The sequence below is a fragment of the Periplaneta americana genome, chromosome 6 (genome assembly GCF_040183065.1).
Source record: "Periplaneta americana isolate PAMFEO1 chromosome 6, P.americana_PAMFEO1_priV1, whole genome shotgun sequence".
Lineage (NCBI taxonomy): Eukaryota > Metazoa > Arthropoda > Insecta > Blattodea > Blattidae > Periplaneta > Periplaneta americana.
Window position 1 is genome coordinate 161583226 of NC_091122.1, and position 21611 is coordinate 161604836.

The window sequence follows — 21611 nt, forward strand, 5'->3', positions numbered from 1 at the left end:
TAAACGTACGAATTCGAAATGAGGCAGTAGAGCAGCTTCAAATAATTGGGATGTACTATAAGCAGTAACATGAGCTCCTGCCAGGAAGTCAAAAGGATAACGGCAATGGCAAAGGAAACTATTATACATCTTGATGCAAAACTTTCAAGATTATATCACTTCAGAAATCGTATTATTTGACTTCCTTGTGTTAAATTTTATATTACTTCGTTAACATGTTTCAGCCTGCTATTGGCCATCTTCAGAACTGGTTGTTGCTGATCTTGGCGCCTTTTGTTGTCGCATACAGAACAAATAGGCTAATACCATACAAAAACATGTCAACACACAAACAACACAAACAAACAAATGTACAACCACACAGGCGTAAACAAGCTCAAATGCAACGTCTGCAACAACTTCTACGTAGGACAGACAGATCATTTCAAACACTTTACAAAGAATACATCACAGCCATAACAAAACCACAAAACACTTTCACAAATGCAGAACACATCACAAATGCTAACCATATCTACAGAGACATCAACACAGACATGGAAATTCTACACATCCAACCAAAAAAGCCATAAACTAAACACACTAGAACAATACGGAATGTACAGACACACAAAAAACACATCCAAATTAAATCCTCAACACAAAGCTCAATTTTAGAACACACTATTTGACTCCACATTAAAATACACAAACACACCCCCACAGGAAACAAAATAAAATGCGCCAAGACAAGCAATAACCAATTCTCAAGATGGCCAATAGCAGGCTGAAACATGTTAACGAGGTAATATAAGACTTAACACAAGAAAGTCAAATAATATGATTTTCGAAGGAAACTATTAATATAAAATGGAGCATCTTCTGCGGACCTCTGGAAAAACAACGGAGGAAGAGACTAGTGAAGTACTTTTATGGAGAGTAGCATGGTATGGGGCAGAAACGTGGACATTACGACGAAGTGAAGAGAAACGAATAAAAGCTTTTGAAATATGAATATGGAGAAGGATGAAGAATGTGAAATTGACAGACAGAATAAGAAACGAAGCTGTATTAAAAAGAGTGGGTTAAGAAAGAATGGTGCTGAAACTGATCAGGAAGAGAAAAAGGAATTGGCTAGGTCACTGGTTGAGAAGAAGTAGCCTGCTGAAAGATGCACTGGAACGAATGGTGAACGGGAGAAGAGTTCTGCACAGAAGAACATATAACATGACATGACATTAAGATATATGGATTCTATGCGGAGACTAAGATGAAGGCAGAAAATAAGAAAGACTGGAGAATGCTGGGTTTGCATTGAAAGGCCTGCCCTTGGGCTGAACACTATGAATGAATGAACGAATGAGTGATTGAATGTGTCAAATGATTAAAGAAAATATCTAATTACTTACGCCGAGATTCGGGGATCTTTGCTGTGAGGAAGCTGTGTTTTCGATGGATTCCACATAATTTGGCAGAGGCTGAAAACACATTTTGATTGGCACACGGAAATACTAAAAAAAATTCAATCGATTTAGGCCAAATTCTGTGTTTGACATCACAGCAGGTGACAAAACACGGATTAACTATTATGTATCAGAAAATTAACGGAAATCGTCATAATGTATCTTTCCAGACGAAGAAAAGCCAACAAAAGTCAAAAGAGGCCGAATCTTTGGCAAGAAGATAGTTGTCTCATTCTTTCGTCGCTGTGGTCTTCTCTCTCCCACTGGAGGGTCCTCGTAGGTTAATGTCAAGTGGTATACCATCATTCCTCTACCAACAGTCTTGGAAAAAATGTGTACTGAACGATCTTAAAGCCCTATCATCCATTACAATGCATCGTCCCACACTACGGAACAGACAGTGGAATTTTTGGTCACTTCAGATGTGAAATTATTCATCCGCCCTACAGTCCTGATCTGGCACCATGCGCCTTCTTCTTGTTCTCTGGCATTAAGAAGAAATTGTTGTTTTAAGAATTTTTTTTATTGGTTCATAATTTTATTTTGTAATGGATTTTCTTCTTACTTGTTGGTAATTCGATTTTTTATTAACATAAGATCCATTTTTAATCTTGCTAACTAACATATGAAAACAAAAGCACACAAAAGATCGCATCTTCATTCAGAAAGCAGAAATACAACATAACATACAGAACAGAAAACACACTACAAAGACATATCAACACACAAAAAACACAAACAAATAAATACGACCACACAGGTGTATACAAACACACATCTAATAGTTCCGATAAGTTCTACATAGGACAGAGAGGCATATCATTCCAAACACGCTACAAAGAACACATTAAAGCAATAACCAGAGGACACAATACATCTACATACGCCGATCACACAACCAATGCTAACCATACATACAATAACATAAATACGGACATGGAAATCCTACACATACAACCCAAGAACCAAAAACTCAACACACTAGAACAATATGAAATATACAAACACATCCTGATCAAATTCTCAACACACAGATCAATTTCAGTACACACACACTATTTGACTCCACTCTTCAACACCTTTCAACGATCAAACACACCCACATAACAAGCAGAGAAGTTCGAGATGACGCCGTGATCTAGTAGGCTCTGAGGATGGTGCGTGAAGCTGTAAGCCGCACAAATCTTACATAATTACCACCAGTAAGTCCGCTAGTTAATCAATTAATAATATAAGATATTATACAGGGACATCATTTTATTTTTACTAACATTTTTAATATTAACCTGGCTATACCTTTCTATTAACGATTGAAACCGGAAACACCGTTTGCTACCCTTTCCACGACGGAGTTCGATGATACTGGAGTAAAATACAAATCACTTTACTAGGTATAGGAGGGAAGAAAAATGGTTCATCCATTTATGTAAACTAGGAAATATCGCAATTTTGAGTTTGATAATTTTCATTAGGTTTTTGTTTAATCAAAATACAGTTAGTATTAACACTTAATGTTTTACACACGAATTAAGCTATCCATTCGGAAGTATTAATTATGCAGCGTATATTTTACTGTTACAGCACATTAGCGTACTATATAGAGAATGAAGTTAAATTGAAAAATAATTATAATATGGATATTTAAACACATTTTAGAAAATGGTGGCCGTTCATTTCGATACAGGCTTCAGTTCTTTTGTGCATATTATCGCACTATAGACTATTGTACCTAATACCAATTACCAGTTTCGTCCTTCGTACGAGTAACTCATGTTGAAATAATTCTGTACCTACTCTATAAAAGAGTACCTTACGTACTGTAAATTCAATCTTCACTTCTGCCCGATCCGAAAAGATAAAATCACTCAGAAATGCTATCTACTATCCGTTCAAGTGGTTTCGTCGCAGGGTTGTAGAAAGGGGGGGGGGAAATCACGTGACAGTTAATTACTTAAGGAGGCCCTTTTATTTAAGTTATTTTAAACACTTGAATAATATTACGTAGACGTCCAATTCCTAACGGAAATTAATGTTTTCAGAAAAGAGCTAAGATAGCCCAGCTACTAGACTTTACAAAGGGGCGAACAGAAGCAGGTGGGGGAAACCGGGATGCGACATAGCGAAACGGACGACAGTACCCGTACGAAAATATGATTCAATATTGAAAGCTCTTTCGTCACTGGAAAACGCGAACATATTTCTGAAACGTACTATACTCAGTAACTCAGTACTGCTTACGCGCCCTCGGCTCTGTGTCGTGAACGGTTGGAAGTTTACTAGTAGAGCGGGTGGGAGTGAAGTACATTCCAAAACTCAGGTACAATAAAAATTGAAGTAAAAATAAAATGATGTCCCTGTACACACACACACACACACACACACACACACACAGACACACACACACGCACACACACACGAATTGTCCTCTAACAGCGCTGGAGCTGGGATTGAGCCCTTCGACGAGCTGGTGTCTGAAACGTGACCAGAAAATTGGGTGCAGTGCTTTAATGACTGGTTCCATCGAAGGAACAAGTGCATAAGATTTAAGGGGGAATATTTTGAGAACTAATAAAGCCGAAAGCAAAAATAATTCGTTGCTAAACATATCAGTTTGTAGAAACTTCAAGTGTGATCTATAGTATACGATAGTTGTGACGTGTGCGAGAGCGACAATGATGAGTACGGCTGCTACGGCGATGACGGCTAAAATTGCGATGGCGATGACGGGTACAATTGCGACGGCGATGACGTCAAACAGTATAGGAATCGAACTATGTGACAATTTGTTGTACAAGGTCGTATTTTGAATTGAGTAAACCTTGTTTAGACCTAGGGAAAACCTAATTTAATACACGTTTGTCATTTTATAGCACGAACTCTGTAGAACACACATTTTCATTTGATTTAACGTCGTTATTTGTTCTTGAAAACAAATATTTGCAAGCCTTTATACTGACTAGCTAACACACATTTTACATGTTTGCGACCGCAATATTACACGTGCAAGATCTTTACAAATTTGTGGTAAACTATTATTGATATTATACAATAATAATGATAATAATAATAATAATAATAATAATAATAATAATAAAATAGTAATAATAACAATAATAGTCACAGACGTAGCCGAGTCCGCTGAGGCGCTTGCCTGTCGATTCGGTTTTTCGCTCAGGCGTGAGTTCGATTCCCGCTTTTGCTGATTACATGGATCGGGTTTTCCGACGTCTTTTCAAACTGTAAGGCAAATATCAGGTAATCTATGGCGAATTTTCGGACTCATCTCGCCAATTACTTCGTTATCACCAATCCCATCGACGCTAAATTTATTTATTTATTTATTTATTTATTTATTTACTTTTACTTACTTATTTATTTATTTATTTATTTATTTATTTATTTATTTATTTACTTTTACTTATTTATTTACTTTTACTTATTTATTTATTTATTTATTTATTTATTTATTTATTTATTTATTTATTTATTTATTTATTTATTTATTTATTTATTTATTTATGTATTTATTTATTTATTTATTTATTTATTTATTTATTTTTCATCAGTCTCCTTTGGACGTGGCAGATTTGATGCATTCCAGTTCAAATCCGTCATTCCCATATCATTTGTTTATTTATTTATTTATTTATTTATTTATTTATTTATTTACTTATTTATTTATTCATTCATTTATATATTTATGTATTTATTTACTTATATATTTATTTACTTGTGTAATTATTTATTTTTGCTTACTTATTTATTTACTTATTTATTTATTTACTTATTTATTTATTTATTTACTTATTTATTTATTTACTTATTTATTTATTTACTTACTTATTTACTTACCTACTTAACTTATTTATTTATTTATTTATTTATTTATTTATTTATTTATTTATTTATTTATTTATTTATTCATTCATTTATATATTTATGTATTTATTTACTTATATATTTATTTACTTATGTATTTATTTATTTATTTCTTGCATGTTTATTTATTTATTTATTTATCATCACTCTTATCTGGAAATGACAGATTTGATGCATTCCAGTTCAAATCCATCATTCCCATATCAAATACAAAGTAAATACAACATAATAATTTCACCAGTACTAGCTTATGAAGTACTTTTTAATTTTCCAGCTCTCCTAAAACATTATAGTAGGCCTACGATTTAATATTGTATATCTACCATACCATACTATACTATACAACACAACACGAATGCAGTAATAATAATCATATAAAACAATAATAATAATAATAATAATAATAATAATAATAATAATAATAATAATAATAATAATAATAATAATAATAATATCATAATAAACTCACCTCACTATATTTACCATTCCTAAATATTTTACTATTATTATTCTATTTCATCTTTTCACTTGTTTACTAAACTGTTAACAAGTTACTAATCTGGTTACTCCTTAACTAATATATTTGTATAGTGAAGAATTCGCTCACATATAATCTCTCTTCAACTAGTTCTTTTATCTTTTTTTCCCTCTGAACAGAAATTTACCTAAGTTATTGAGCTTGTCAATGTTTAACGACCCACATCGACGCTAAATAACCTAGTAGTTGATAATTTCTTTCAAGTATTAGGTTCAATAATCTGTAGATCCTCTATTTCTAGTCTCGTTTCCACCTTTCCCTAGGGCTAAACTCAGTTTTCCTAAGTGGATATAATTTAGTATTGGACGGGACAATCTGTTATTCCATTCGTGCAGTATGGTGTAACCAATCATTCCTATATTATAACGATAAAATTTGTTTAATTTTTTTCATAAAGCTTGGGAAAAAAAAGTTACCTTTCACTTCCCATTATGAATATAAAATTAATTTTTCTTTCCAGACAGAAAAATAGCAAATATGATCAGCTTATTAATATGTTTAAACAAATTCTAGGTTCTGTTTATGAAGGAAATGATTAATGTTTTTTCTCCGGATTTAAATGTCGTAACACAATCATTGTTTGCACATCGATGCTTTGTATACCTTTACAAAGGAAATAAGAGGATTACACTCACTTCCTTGAGACTTAAGCGCGACATTCTCTGAAGTGAAGAAAGCCCCGAAGCAAAATTAATTAATAATTTTATTACTTCAAACGAAAGTAAAATGTCTTAGAGTAGGCTAATGCGTAACAAAATAATAAAAATTATATTTCCTAATGGTACACTGTAATTACAAAACATAATAATTAAAGCGAGGAAAAGGCTATATCATTAAATTGCAGAATCGTTTAGCCATGATATACGCACCGGATTCCTTCAAAACCCGTCCTCTAATGTAAACAAGCAATAAGATCCTCATATAAATGTTATATTCGTAAGACATGTGCTTTATGCATAGTGAATTCATTTCTATGCTTATAAGAAGATAGGAACCGTAAGTGGGGACTGTAGTTACATAGAGAAGAGAAAAAAAAAGAGATTCCCATGATAAGATGTGCAATATATTCTTAATTTATTTGACAGATAATTATATTCCAAGCTACTAACGACACAGCTTCTATTTGCGACTTACGCTTTTGTAGTTTTCATGACATTAGGAATGTAAGAGATCGTAAAGAAAGCTAACATTTACAGGGACGAATAAAGACGCTGGAAAGCGCGTTGTTACATAACATGGCACGTGCATAGCCAAAAATATGGGAACAGTCGGTCACAGTTAGTCAATATGTAATTTTTATCTCCAAATATTTACGTGGAAAAAATAGCCTACATCTATTTGCATTTCAATAAAGATTATTCTAAAACTTAGCACCTTATACTATATACATATAGTGTTCTGCCCAAGGACAGATCTTTCACTGCAAACCCAGCATTATTCAATCTTTCCTATTTTCTGCCTTCCTCTTCGTTTCCTCATATGATCCATATATTGTGGGCCATTCACGTTTGTTAAGCACTATTACCATAAAATTTGTCCCCGATCAAAATATATGGCACCGAAATTCCGTTCTGTGAATCAGTAAAGAAACTAGATATTTATATGGATAAAAGTTTAAATTGGAACATTCAAGTTGCAGAAACCTGCAAAAAAGTATTCTCATTAATTCACTCGTTTAGACGATTGAAGAATTTTCTACCCTTTTCCCTGAAAAGGCTGTTAGTGCAAACACTCGTGATGCCCCACTTCGATTACTGTGATATTCTGTTTACTGACCTAAGCGTTACTTCGGCGCAGAGACTACAACGTGTTCATAATATGTGCGTCCGTTTCGTCTGCAATATTCGCCGGGCTGATCACGTAACACCATCCCTCGAAATGTTGTCCTGGCTCCGTTTAGAAGATCGTAGGAAAATCCACTGTCTTTCCCTTCTCTTTCACATATTGCATTTCTCCACTCCCGCCTATCTTGCGTCTCGTTTTCAAAATTTATCCACCCATCATAACCTAGACACACGATCACAACACTCCTCAATATTATCCATTCCCTCCCACCGAACATCCTCATATTCCTCTTCTTTCACTGTGGCTGTTCCTCGACTTTGGAGTTCCCTACCGAGTAATGTCAGGGACTGTCAGACATCAAACCAATTTAAGAATAGGCTAACGAAATATTTTTCTAACAATTCTTGTTAACAATAATAGCTGTTTCAGGTTTCTCAATGTTTAATGGTTATATATATATATATCATTATTTACTTTCATGTTGTTTCATGGCCTAGATATTAATGTAGCCTAATAACTATGTAACCAATTGTATACAATTAGAATTAGTCTGGCTGGGCGGAAGAGAAGGCCTACTGGCCTTAGTTCTGCCAGATTAAATAAATTATTATTATTATTATTATTATTATTATTATTATTATATATCTTAATGTCGTCTATGATCTGATATCTACTTCTGCCCCGAATTCTTCTCCCATTTACCATTCCTTCCAGTGCATCCTTCACTAGGCAGTCTCTTCTCAGCCAGTGACCCAACCAATTCCTTTTCCTCTTCCTGATCAGTTTCAGCACCATTCTTTCTTCACCCACTCTTTCCGACACAGCTTCATATTTTATTCTGTATGTCCATTTCACAGGCTTCATTCTTCTCCATATGCACATTTGAAAGGCTTCTAGTCGCTTCTCTTCACTTCGTTATAATATCCATATTTCTGCCCTATACAATGCCACACTCCACACAAAGCACTTCACTAGTCTCTTTCTTAGTTCTTTTTCCAGAGGTCCGCAGAAGATGCTTCTTTTTCTATTAAAAGCTTCCTTTGCCATTGCTATTGTCTTTTTGACTTCCGGCAGCAGCTAATGTAAATGTTTTTAGTACACCGCAAGTTGTTCACTTGCTCTACTGCCTAATTTAGGAATTCGCACGTTTATCTTCTTTATTTTTCTTCTGATAACAATGGTCTTCGTCTTGTTTGCATTTATCTTCATCCCATACTGCTCACAGCTGTCATTGAGCTCCAGTAGCATATCCCTTAGTATCGTCTCCTCTTCTGCTAACAACGCCATATCAGCAAATCTGATACACTTTATTCTTCTTCCTCCTATTATCACTCCTCCCATGTTCTGAAGACAGTTGTTCACTAAATCCTCTAAGTAGATGTTAAACAGGGTAGATGATAAGGGACGTCCTTGTCCATATTTCACTTCCTTCAGACATTTCTTCTCCTATCCTGACTTCGATTCGTTGTTTCATATAAAGATTACTGAACAGCTTTCTCTCTTTCCAATCCACATCAATTTTGTTGAGGATCTCCATCAGTTTTTTCCAATCCACTCTGCCTCACACTCATTTCAATTTCCAATCTCATTTCCGGTCATGGGTTCCTGTGTGAAAAATCTTCACCATATCACTTTCCAAATTCTGAAAAAGTCATTTAGTTACACTCTGTAGATAGATACTCATATTCATCAGAGAGGCGTTCCCTGAACTTAGTTAATATTTAAGACATTTTTTTTTCTGTTTGACTCTACCTATTCATGTGAGTAATTAATTTTCTTACAAATTAAACAGAATCAAAAACGTATTTCATGCTAACGTAACAGATTTCCACTTGGTTGGTGCTTCGAGACTAAGCTTGAACCGGAAATTGACGACTAGAGAAGAGGAAGACATGTCAGAAATCTTCAGCCCTAATTCAAAAGTATTATTTTTATGTCAAATTTTGGAACATAAAGTTTCAATATACAATATTAAGATTATACATCATAATTTTCGTCATAAACCAGTAGTGACGTACTCGTGATTTTTGTGGAAGAGCCGATCGTCTGTCTTTTTTGTTCGTGAGTTCACACACTCCTTCGTAAGAGCAGCTGATTTGGTTACCTCTGCCATAAACAAATTACGAATTCAGTTATCATTGAAATCTCAAAATTGTATTTTTATTTTCTCTTCCTTGTCCATCTCCTACTAACCTATAACAAGTAACACCCTAAATTTAATTCACTTCAATATGCCTGGAAGAAAAACTTAAAACCATAAATTAACTGAACAACTTTCTTAACCAAGTGGCACTGTGACCCCAGCCAATACAATTCATACACTTAAAACTCGACTTTACTTTGGGCTATGATAAAACCATTCACAACATTCTTTGGCACCTGAACAGTACCAACATTCCAATTTATAAATGCAAATTAGAATCACTAGTATACACGCAGCTCCCAGTATATTATTCATGTTGTTTAGACGCGCTCTTTCTTGGCCTAACAACGGCTAACCTATGTCAGTTCCCTGTTCTATAACTCAAACTGCATTTCCATTTCAACAGTCCAAATATACTGATAATCGTCTTACGTAAATTTGACTAGAGATTATTTCTTTTACTTGACGTCATTCCATTTTTGACCAATGAAGTGTAATGAAATTTTGAATTCCAACCAATTACACTCATATATCGTGATAATTTTTGCAGCTCGATTTATCATTATCAATTTATCGCATGGTCGTTCTTTTGTTTAGTCAGTGCCGCCAACTGTTTCCCCGTAAATCATGAGTACTAAATATAGTGCGAAATTCTACTTCTACATGCACATCTTCATCTTCTAATTCCATGTCCATTGTATCTAAAGAAAATGACACTCCTTCATAACAATTGTTCAATTAATTAATGTATTAATCAGGTTATTTGTAATGATACAGAATCCGCCAAAAAAAAAAAGTATACACTCTTTGAGGAACGAAAACTATTCATTATGTGTTTGTTTTACATTTAAATACTGATCACACATGTAGTAGGCTACTCTCTTCTGTTAAGAACATGGTTACATGGTTATGTTATACTACAACTCGTAATTGAATTCAAAATTGACAATATCAATATCCTGATACAGTCTGACAAAGAGTGTATAATTTTTTTTTTTTTTTTTTTTTTTTTTTTTTTGCGGATTCCGTATTATGTTTAAATTAAATTATTATTTTATCAGATAATGTAAAATTTATTTATTTTCTAATAAAAAGATAAAAACGCAGTAGGTGTAATTATAGTACATTATGCAACGAGCCTATAATGATAGTAATTAAGACGCGAGTATTTTCATGCTCCACCATATTTCTAACTTGAAATTATTCAGAAGTATTCATTTTATTTGTATCTGACTGAAGATCGGAAGTGACCTTGTGCATAGTTCGTAAATTGTGAGATGTGCGCAGACGCGAAAGTATTGATTTTTCCGAGGAACAATAATGTCATTGACCTTGATATAATGCAAAGAATGACATGAACTAATTTTGATATAACCTGGAAATTGATTTAGAATTGAAAAACGAGATGACAAATTGAATTTATTTGAATATTATTTACAATTAACGCTAATTATTATAGTAACAGAACATAACCTTCTGCGACAGTATTGGATTTCCAGCCTCCGTGACGTTTCCCTCGTTGTCTTTCGATTGCATATCCGAGAATAATCGAAAACCTGAACTTTAATGAATAGGTGTACTTTAATGACATGCATTAAAGGACTGCTACCAGGTGTATAATTACTACATTTCGGCATGGTCGAGCATAAACATTGTTAAATTTTTATTTCCCTTTCCTCGATTGCCATTACTGAATAACATCGAATTTCTTTATTGCAGTAATCGATATCATCTATTTCAACTTCACAATGTCTGAATAGGTTAAGTATTCATAAATATTCAATTATTAACATTTTGTAAGCGAATTTTAGGGATATATTATTTACATTTTTATTTTATTCGCGAAATAGTTCTAATAAATGTCACTCGAGGTCTGAGATTTTCCGATATATCCACGAGAGAATCGAGGTCTGACATTTCCCCAGATAAATCCATTCGCTTCTCTCGTGGATCTATCTGAAAATCTCAGACCTCTTGTGGCATTACTGTAGATAATATTCGATCAGAAACATTACGAAACAAATGTATATTTTCATTATACCGTACTCGTATTTTTACTGTTAAGTGGCTTGCTTACTTTAACCTTCTACCCGTCACGCTATTTCCCTACACCTCTTGAGAGTTCATACTAGTGTTCTTTTTCTCCTTTCTTCTTCTTGTCATTCTTCTCTCCCTTTTTCTCCACATTGTTTGCTTATTTTTTCTCCACCTCACTCCGCTTCTTCTTCTTGTCGTCTTATTGGCATGAGTCAGTTGCCTTCCTCGTCATTTTCCACAGGCACATTACCTTTCTATCGAATAAGGTCCAAAGATACTCCAAATAACAAACCAATTTCCTCCCAGTGACATTTTATTTAGAAATACAGAGTGTCCCATTTATCTTGTGCACGTATTATAACATTTTGGTTTGGATAGGTATTGGAATTTTTGTTTTTGAGCGTTATGTTAGAACGAGGGGCTAACACGAGTGTGGAGATTTGGTGCTTGTAACTACATAACGGTACAAGATACACGTGACGTCATCAATTTTTCAAATAGCACTACATACTTTAATCATGTTTCATTGATTACACACATTAAGACGAGTTAAAAAATGTATCACAATGTCACCTTCCTAATCAATAACAGTAATAGGTCGTCCAAAGAAGCGCTGGATTGAAAATTCAACTGTGAGATCGTAACAGGCCATATGGCCTAATACTTGAAGGGAGGAAGAAGAAGAAGAAGAAGAAGAAGAAGAAGAAGAAGAAGATATATATATATATATATAGTAAAATTCTTCTGTATATATTTCAACTAGACTGTGACTATAATTAAGACTTTGTAGTAATTAAGATTTTTGACATGTTCCATATTCTAGCTGTGAAGTGATGTACGAATACCATGAAATCCAAATAAATACACTATAATTCAGTTACTCAGCGATTTATTAATATAGTTTATGTAGGTATTTAAGGTGTTCTTAGACCGTAAACGTGACAGAAACACTATTCAAAAAAATTTTTGGAACTGATAACTGTAATGTATAGACCAGTCATGTCAATTGATGCCCATAGGAGCAAGCGCGCGCTTTAGAGCTCAGGAGAGCCTGAGCTCTTTACAGCGGAAAGGAAAGAGGTAGTATATGTCGCTTGGTCGAGCTATATTCAGGGATGGTCAGCACTGATTCAATAGATAAAGGGAAGAGAACTTATTAAAACTGTATCCATGTTAAATTTTAGATTTGTCTGAGAAGTATAAGTGCATTATAAGAATGTAAGTTTTAATTTTAATGCTCATTTTTCACAAGTTTGATTTTTTTTTATTCAAAAGAAATATTTTCTCAACTTTTTTTTTACAGAAAAGTGAAATTTTCAGATATAGGCCTATTTATTTAGTAGCCTTACAGAATCTTTTCGTAAATCTAATAAATACATATTACTGAAGATAGTGTATTGAAAATGTTTAAAATATTCGCATGGAAATTGTTTGTAAGGAAATGAATTAACAAGGCTACTACTGTTACATCATAAGCAAAAGATATGTGCCTATATGTTGTAAAAACGTCAGCTCTATAGCTTCAGCACATTTCGAGAAAATAATTTAATATTCTGATGATAGGAAGTTGCTCACAAATATCACCTTAAAAGCATAATGCGATAAGAGTTTTGTTATTTAACATTAGTTACACTTAAAACAGATACAGTACCTAGGTAACTTTGCTTTGTACTGTAATATTGTTTTGATTAGTTTATTGATAATTTTTATAAGGCTAAAGTTACCATCAATATCAATTCAAACTTATCATATCATACTCAGTCTCTTTTTGGGGGGGGGGATATCACTTTCTTTATGAATGATGTGTTTCATCCACTTAATACAGTATAATATTATACTACTATGGAATTTAAGTGAATATTCCTTCTTAACTCTTTATTATGTTATTAGCATTTAAAACACAACTGGAATATTAAGAATTTGGTGTTAGTACATTTGTTTTACATACAATATAGATAATATCAAACAGAAAGAAGCCATATAAAAATAACGACATAAAATTTCACGTTCCGTTTGAAGTTTGTGCACCACTGTTCTCTTAATCCAACAGGCTACTTATTCATATACACAACCCTTCCTCTTTCCATACTTAGCGCTTGATGCCCGCGCACGACGTCAAGGTCAGAAAAATGCGCTTGCTTTGACATCACTGGTATAGGCGTTTATAAAATACGAATTTATAAATGTGTTCAAAAGATATCGAGAAACAGAAGTTATAATATAAAATGATTATTTCTTGGAAATCTAAGGACAACAGAACAAAATGGTAGAGAACTTTTCCACTCATAATGTTGAGAATTCCTTACCTAAAAGGAACGTAATTTTATTGAAAACTTTCCGCTCTGTACAACATACATGTAATAATATATATTTCTCCTTTCGAGAAAGTTTCCTTAACGAGAAGAGACTATGACTAGGAATAGAGTCATGTGGCGAGAATGCAGCTTAGCGGCGTAATCTTGTCCACATCAAACATTCTGGGGCTCGTTCTTGTATTGTTTATATTATATCTTGTCGTAAGTATTTGTGAGAATGCGTAAAAGGTGGGGTTAGAGGAAAAAAGGAAGCCAGAGTTGACAATGTTTTTCTCTCAGCGTGTGCGTTGGAGCTATTTCTTACGTCATGGCGAGAATTACATGACGTGACAACGCGTTGGTGTCAAACTGATGCACCTTATTCCTTCAGCACAATACACACAGAGAAAGTAGCAGCGTCACTTCTACCGCTCTGCAACTTCCGGAAGTCTCTCTGATTTACGGAACAGATAACCTTTCAGCATTCATAATATGTTATGTTATGTTTTATTTAACGACGCTCGCAACTGCAGAGGTTATATCAGCGTCGCCGGATGTGCCGAAATTTTGTCCCGCAGGAGTTCTTTTACATGCAAGTAAATCTACTAACATGAGCCTGTCGCATTTAAGCACACTTAAATGCCATCGACCTGGCCCGGGATCGAACCCGCAATCTTGGGCATAGAAGGCCAGAGCATTCATAATAAAAATGTATAATTAATTAGTCAACTTCCATCACTTTGAGCTGTGTTCATTGATCTTCAATCAATTGGCTTCGATCAACGATGACCAGTCTTCATCATAGAATCGTTAGCTCGTTAGAATTGTCCATAAATAATCATAAATATATAACTGGGATTATTTAAAGTTAAAAAACACTTGTTGGGTCAATTATACAGTGTTCATAGATTTGATAAGAAACATTAAAGATTATATATTACAGTTATATGAACACTCATAAATCTATATACATATATATAATTTGAAATGGTAATGGAAATTACGGGAAAACGGCTGGACGGATTTTAATAAATGAACCCTCATTTTGAAGCTTGGAACTCAAAGTTTTTCGGAAAAATAGTAGTTTTCAGTGAAATGTCAATTTTTAAACATAATTTTCCTATTTTCCAAAATCCATCTGTCGTCAGTTTTGAGAACTAGCTAATAGCATTCATGGCCGACTTGATATTCCCTTCGCTTTTTTGTAAAGGAGAAGCGAAGCGAGCATCAAGTCGGCCGTGTTGCATATCAGAATAAAACAAAAAACATACTACAGTAAACAATATTACACAAAGGCCATGATCTGCAAGAATGCTGACATATTTAGAGCTCAAATTAAATTGGTTATTAAAAAATTAACTTACTAAAAATAATTTACAGGTTCGATTCTGTGGCGTATAATTTTCTGGGTACAGCTGTGTATTGGATATTAAAAACTACAAAACTTGAGGTGGTTTGATGACATTATTACCATTAGAAATAAAATATTATTGTAGTTAATGCCATGATGTGACTATTTTTCACTAATTATACATATTAATGCTATATTGATGATACGAAAGTGGAACGTTTTGGGGTTATATAAGTAGATGTAGAGAATGACTTAAATTAGATTTTGATTTCTATATTTTACTGAGTGGCGGCTATATAGTATATTATGTTACTGAAAGCTATAAAACTTACGTAAGATAATAATATTATTAAAAATCAAATATTTTTATAATTATTAATCAAGTGGGGTTGGGTCTTTTTTATATATTTAATGGCGGTGTGGTGTAGATATTTATATGCGTGGTTCTCTTCAGTATTGGCTCGAGAGAGAGAGAGAGAGAGAGAGAGAGAGAGAGAGAGAGAGAGAGTATCTTTCGTTGTTATGGAAGCAAATAACTTTCCGAATGTCTGGTATTCTTCATTGAAAATAAATCTGACAAATGTTTATTTGATCGTCTAATGAACTTAGTTTGCAGCATTTCCTGCACAAACCACTAGTATAATGTAATTATTAAAGAAATTAGTAATAGACATGTTTCGAAGATGCTTCTCCATCTTCAGTGACTATTTGCCACGATGGATGGTTGAGGTGATCGAACCGCGTTGTCCGGAGTCTCCTTTAAGCCAAGCAACAACGCGGTTCGATGACCTGAACCATCCGTCGTGGTAAAGTCACTGAAGATGGAGAAGCATCTCCGAAACATGTCTATTACTGATTTCTTTAATAATTATATTATACTTATTAGCGTTCATATAACTGTAATATATAATCTTTAATGTTTCTTATAACTGGGATTGATTACTTACTTTTTCTCAACCGTAAGGCGAATGTTAGGCATTCACGTGGCGAACTTTCGGTCTCATTTCGCCAAATACCATCTCGGTATTACAAATTTCATCGACGCTACATTATCCAGTACTTGATATTTTAAAATACAGCATTGTTAACTCTTCGATTAAAAATAGAAAACAGTTAATCATTATCTCCAATCGTTCGTTAGTAAATTAATCATAATAGGCCCTAACATCTATAAATTATAAATAGGATTCGGAAGTTTTTGAAATATCATCTTATTTCTAAGACATACAGACAATGCAGGATGCAATTCTGTAACTTTTATTCACAAGAATAACGCGACTTTTATTACATTCTATTTTGTTATATTCTACCTTACGTTCTCCATATTAACCATTTGTACTAAATGAGTTGCTTTTACTATATTCCAATGTATTTTACTTTCTTTTTTTCTATTATTGTATTATTTTCGTGTTGTTTAGTGTCGATTTTATTATGATATTAATATTTTTTTTGTAATATGTTAGTATTCTGTTATTTAACTTTTTGTTAAATTTTAACTGCTTGTATACTTTGTGACCTGGTAGAGTGTAAGAGAAGGCCCTATAGCCTTAACTCTTCCAGATAGTTCTATCTATCTATCTATCTATCTATCTATCTATCTATCTATCTATCTATCTATCTATCTATCTATCTATCTATCTATCTATCTATCTATCTATCTATCTATCTATCTATCTATCTATCTATCTATCAATAAAGAATTATTATTATTATTATTATTATTATTATTATTATTATTATTATTATTATTATTATTAACAATATTTGGGGCTAAGAGGGATGAAGTTACAGGAGAATGGCGAAAGTTACACAACGCAGAGCTGCACGCATTGTATCCTTCACCTGACATAATTAGGAACATTAAATCCAGACGTTTGAGATGGGCAGGGCATGTAGCACGTATGGGCGAATTCAGAAATGCATATAGAGTGTTAGTTGGGAGGCCAGAGGGGAAAAGACCTTTGGGGAGGCCGAGACGTAGATGGGAAGATAATATTAAAATGGATTTGAGGGAGGTGGGATATGATGGTAGGAACTGGATTAATCTTGCTCAGGATAGAGACCAATGGCGGGCTTATGTGAGGGCGGCAATGAACCTCCGGGTTCCTTAAAAGCCAGTAAGTAAGTAAGTATCAACAATGGTATTTCACTCAGCACAGCAACACAGTAATCGTTATTGCAAAAAGTGAAATGAAAAGCCTCAGACCTCGCAAATTAAACAAGCATGAAAGAATATAGACGAAGTCAGTCATAGAATTTCAGCACCTTGCGATAACATCCTTGAGCATTCAAAATTAACTTTCTACTTGCAGTCGTGTTCACGCGTCTAGAAATTTGATCTGAAGGATTGCTGTATATTTAATAACAACGCCCTGGAACGCACCTACAACCATTTGTGTGTGATTGATAGAGCTAGTTGAAGCGGATTAGGTCGCTTATGATTTCAATTACTGTGATTTATTTTCTACAGTTCGGTGTACGGGTTGCGAAACATATTTGATTCATCCATTATTAAAGAGACATGTCATACTTGACCATTAAGATGCTTGTTCGCTCCTATACATACAGGTTGTTAATAAGATAGCTTGCCAGACAAACCCAAAGAATAGGGTTTAGCTTTGATACTGCGTGAAGCTTGTAGTAATGAGTTCGATTCCAGCACAGGGCATTGATTTTCGTTCTGTGTGGTCTTAAATGGAGTCCTGATTCCAAGTTAATTTTGTCTCACCTGGTATCAGGGATGAGCACTGGTTTAGGACATTTCATTTTATTTTTTCATTTCATTTTTATTTGTCCCTAAAAGCATTAAAACCATAGGACTTGTCAGTGAGAGAGAGAGAGAGAATAATAATTAAAATAGATAAAAATGCAATAAATTAGGACCAATGTAAACCCACACGTATTTCATTTAAATTGTAGGGACAGAAATTTGTTGAAGTTCTTTTGATGTATATATTAAAATATCTTAAATCATTCGTATTTTTAATTTCATGAGGCGAAGCATTACATATTTTTAAGCTATAGACCATATACGTTTTGTTGAAACTTGTCAATCGATGTGCTGGAATATTAAAATTTTTCTTAACGGGTGTTGTAATAATGAAAATCATTATTTCGATAAAAATGGTTCTTATTAGAATGTATTAATTCCATAAGCTTAAAAATATACAAAGCATAAACTGTTAAAATATTAAAACTCTTAAAATATTCCTTACATGATGTACGATTATCAACACCTGGCATGCATCTCACAACATGCTTCTGAGTAATAAAAACACCACTCATAAACTGTTGTCGAAAATGGCCATAAAGTCGTTTAAATATGCGCTCCTACATATGTGACTTGAATGTCTTAAAAATGCAGGTAGTAGGCTATCGATAATAGGAAGAGAGGAGTTCGGTCGGCACCGTGCATTGTGTCTCGGTATAGCTCAGATGGAAAGAGCGCTCAGCGCGCACAGCTGAGAGATCCCGGGTTTGATTCCCTGTGCCGGAACGAATTTTTCTCAAATTAATAGATATTTGCAGTATGGCTAGTTATAGTCATTGATTATTCAATGAGGATGGCAAGACATATGAATATACAGGGTGTTTCCGGGCTAGTGCTACAAACTTTCAGGGATGATGGGGAAGGGCACATGTATGAATTTGAAATAAGGAACCCTGGTCCGGAAATAACTGAGTCGAAAGTTATAAGCAAAAATATTTCTGTGGAAATTAAATAATTTTATTTCTCTGTACACCTTATTTATGTGTATTTATCTGTACATCTTACACATACTGTATTCATCTGACGTTGTTTACGTTGTCTACTTACAGTATTCCATTCAGTGCGCTGTCTGAGGGATGGGGACAGGAAACTACACTAAAGCAATGCAGATAGCGTAATGTGTAACGGACATGGTCGGTCCTGATATGCACGTCTGTAGACAGCAGTGTATGTGTACAAGTTGTAGTGTCCAGTCGATCAGTCCTAGTGAAATGGAGGAGTACACGAGAGCGGAATATGCAGACCTGATTTTCGAATACGGATGAGTCAGTGGGAACAGTTGATAAGCTCACAGATTGTATCGGGCCTAGTACCCACGTAGGAGACATCCGGCCCATACCATCTTTCCACGACTGTTCCAAAGGTTAAGGGAAGGAGGGCACGTGCCAAATTACAATTTCATTTCCACACGACTATTTTTGCTTATAACTTTCGACTTAGTCATTTCCGGACCAGGGTTCCTTATCTCAAATTGATACATGTGCCCTTACCCATCATAACTGAAAGTTAGTAACATCAGCCCGGAAACACCCTGTATATGTATACTGTATATTCTGAGATAATGGTACCAGCCACCGGCGTGGCTCAGTCGGTTAAAGCGCTTGCCTGTCGGTCTGAAGTTGCGTTCGGGCGCGGGTTCGATCCTCGCTTGGGCTGATTACCTGGTTGGGTTTTTTCCGAGGTTTTCCCCAACCATAATGTGAATGCAAGGTAATCTATGGCGAATCCTTGGCCTCATCTCGCCAAATACCATCTCGCTATCACCAATCTCATCCATGCTAAATAACCTAGTAGTTGACATAGCGTCGTTAAATAATCAACTAAAATAAAAAAATAATGGTACCTGACGAAAAAAAAGACAAAATAAATAAAATAAAAAAGTTGTCACTTTACTGTTTAATTATTGCCAACTGAAACAAAATAACCCTAGTTACTTATTGTGGGTATCAATCAACTTAGCCAGGTCTGTTTCATGTTTGGTGAAATTTTGTTTATCTATCTGCTATATTTCTGGAGGAAAATCAGTTTCCTTTGAGGTAAGTTGAAGACTAATGAAAAGCTGGAAAACTGTACCAAGTGTCTTTAACGGGGTTTCACTGTATTTGAAAGATCAAATACGAGGTTCTTTTGCGTGCCGTAAGTCTACGACACGACATCCACAGCTTTACTTCTCTCCTGGAGAAAGGCGTCATAGGGATATTATCGCCCTCGCCCTAGTTTGAACCCGAGAACTTACAACCCAACGGTCAGCATTTTAACCCTGAGATCAGAGACGATTAGACGAAGGTACATTCAACCTTCGAAAGGTGTTCTTGCATACTTACTTACTTACAAATGGCTTTTAAGGAACCCGGAGATTCATTGCCGCCCTCACATAAGCCCGCCATTGGTCCCTATCCTGAGCAAGATTAATCCAGTCTCTACCATCATATCCCACCTCCCTCAAATCCATTTTAATGTTATAACTCCCATCTACGTCTCGGCCTCCCCAAAGGTATTTTTCCCTCCGGTCTCCCAACTAACACTCTATATGCATTTCTGGATTCGCCCATAGACTACGTGCTACATGTCCTGCCCATCTCAAACGTCTGGATTTTATGTTCCTAATTATGTCAGGTGAAGAATACAATGCTTGCAGTTCTGCCTTGTGTAACTTTCTCCATTCTCCTGTAACTTCATCCCTCTTAGCCCCAAATATTTTTCTAAGCACCTTATTCTCAAACACCCTTAACCTATGTTCCTCTCTCAAAGTGAGAGTCCAAGTTTCACAACCATATAGAACAACCGGTAATATAACTGTTTTATAAATTCGAACTTTCAGATTTTTTGACAGCAGACTGGATGATAAAAGCTTCTCATATTTATTCTACGTTTAATTTCCTCCCGAGTGTCATTTATATTTGTTATTGTTGCTCCAAGATATTTGAATTTTTCCACCTCTTCGAAGGATAAATCTCCAATTTTTATATTTCCATTTCGTACATTATTTTGGTCACGAGACATAATCATATAACTTACTTTGTCTTTTTGGGGATTTACTTCCAAACCTATCGCTTTACTTGCTTCAAGTAAAATTTCCGTGTTTTCCCTAATCGTTTGTGGATTTTCTCCTAACATATTCACGTCATCCGCACACTTTACCAGCAATAAAAAAAATCGAACTTCCACCTTTTTTGAAACTGTCGTTTTATGTGACTTTCAGTATGTATCACACACACATGGTTCACTGGACTGTGACGACGGCAAGCAGCGCTTTCCATTGCATGTAGTCCACGTGTATTTTCACAGTGATTAGCGGTTCGTTCAGTCTCTTCCGCAACTTTTTGGAGGCGTAGATATAACTGCTGCAAAGACGCGACGATTTTATGTGTG

General features: G+C 34.6%; 1 protein-coding gene across 2 annotated transcripts in view; it reads left to right on the top strand.

Annotated features, from left to right (window-relative positions):
- The window catches only part of dsb (debris buster), a 353068-nt gene that overhangs the window by 133308 nt on the left and 198149 nt on the right, over nucleotides 1–21611 (top strand). The gene's annotated exons all lie outside the window — the stretch shown is intronic.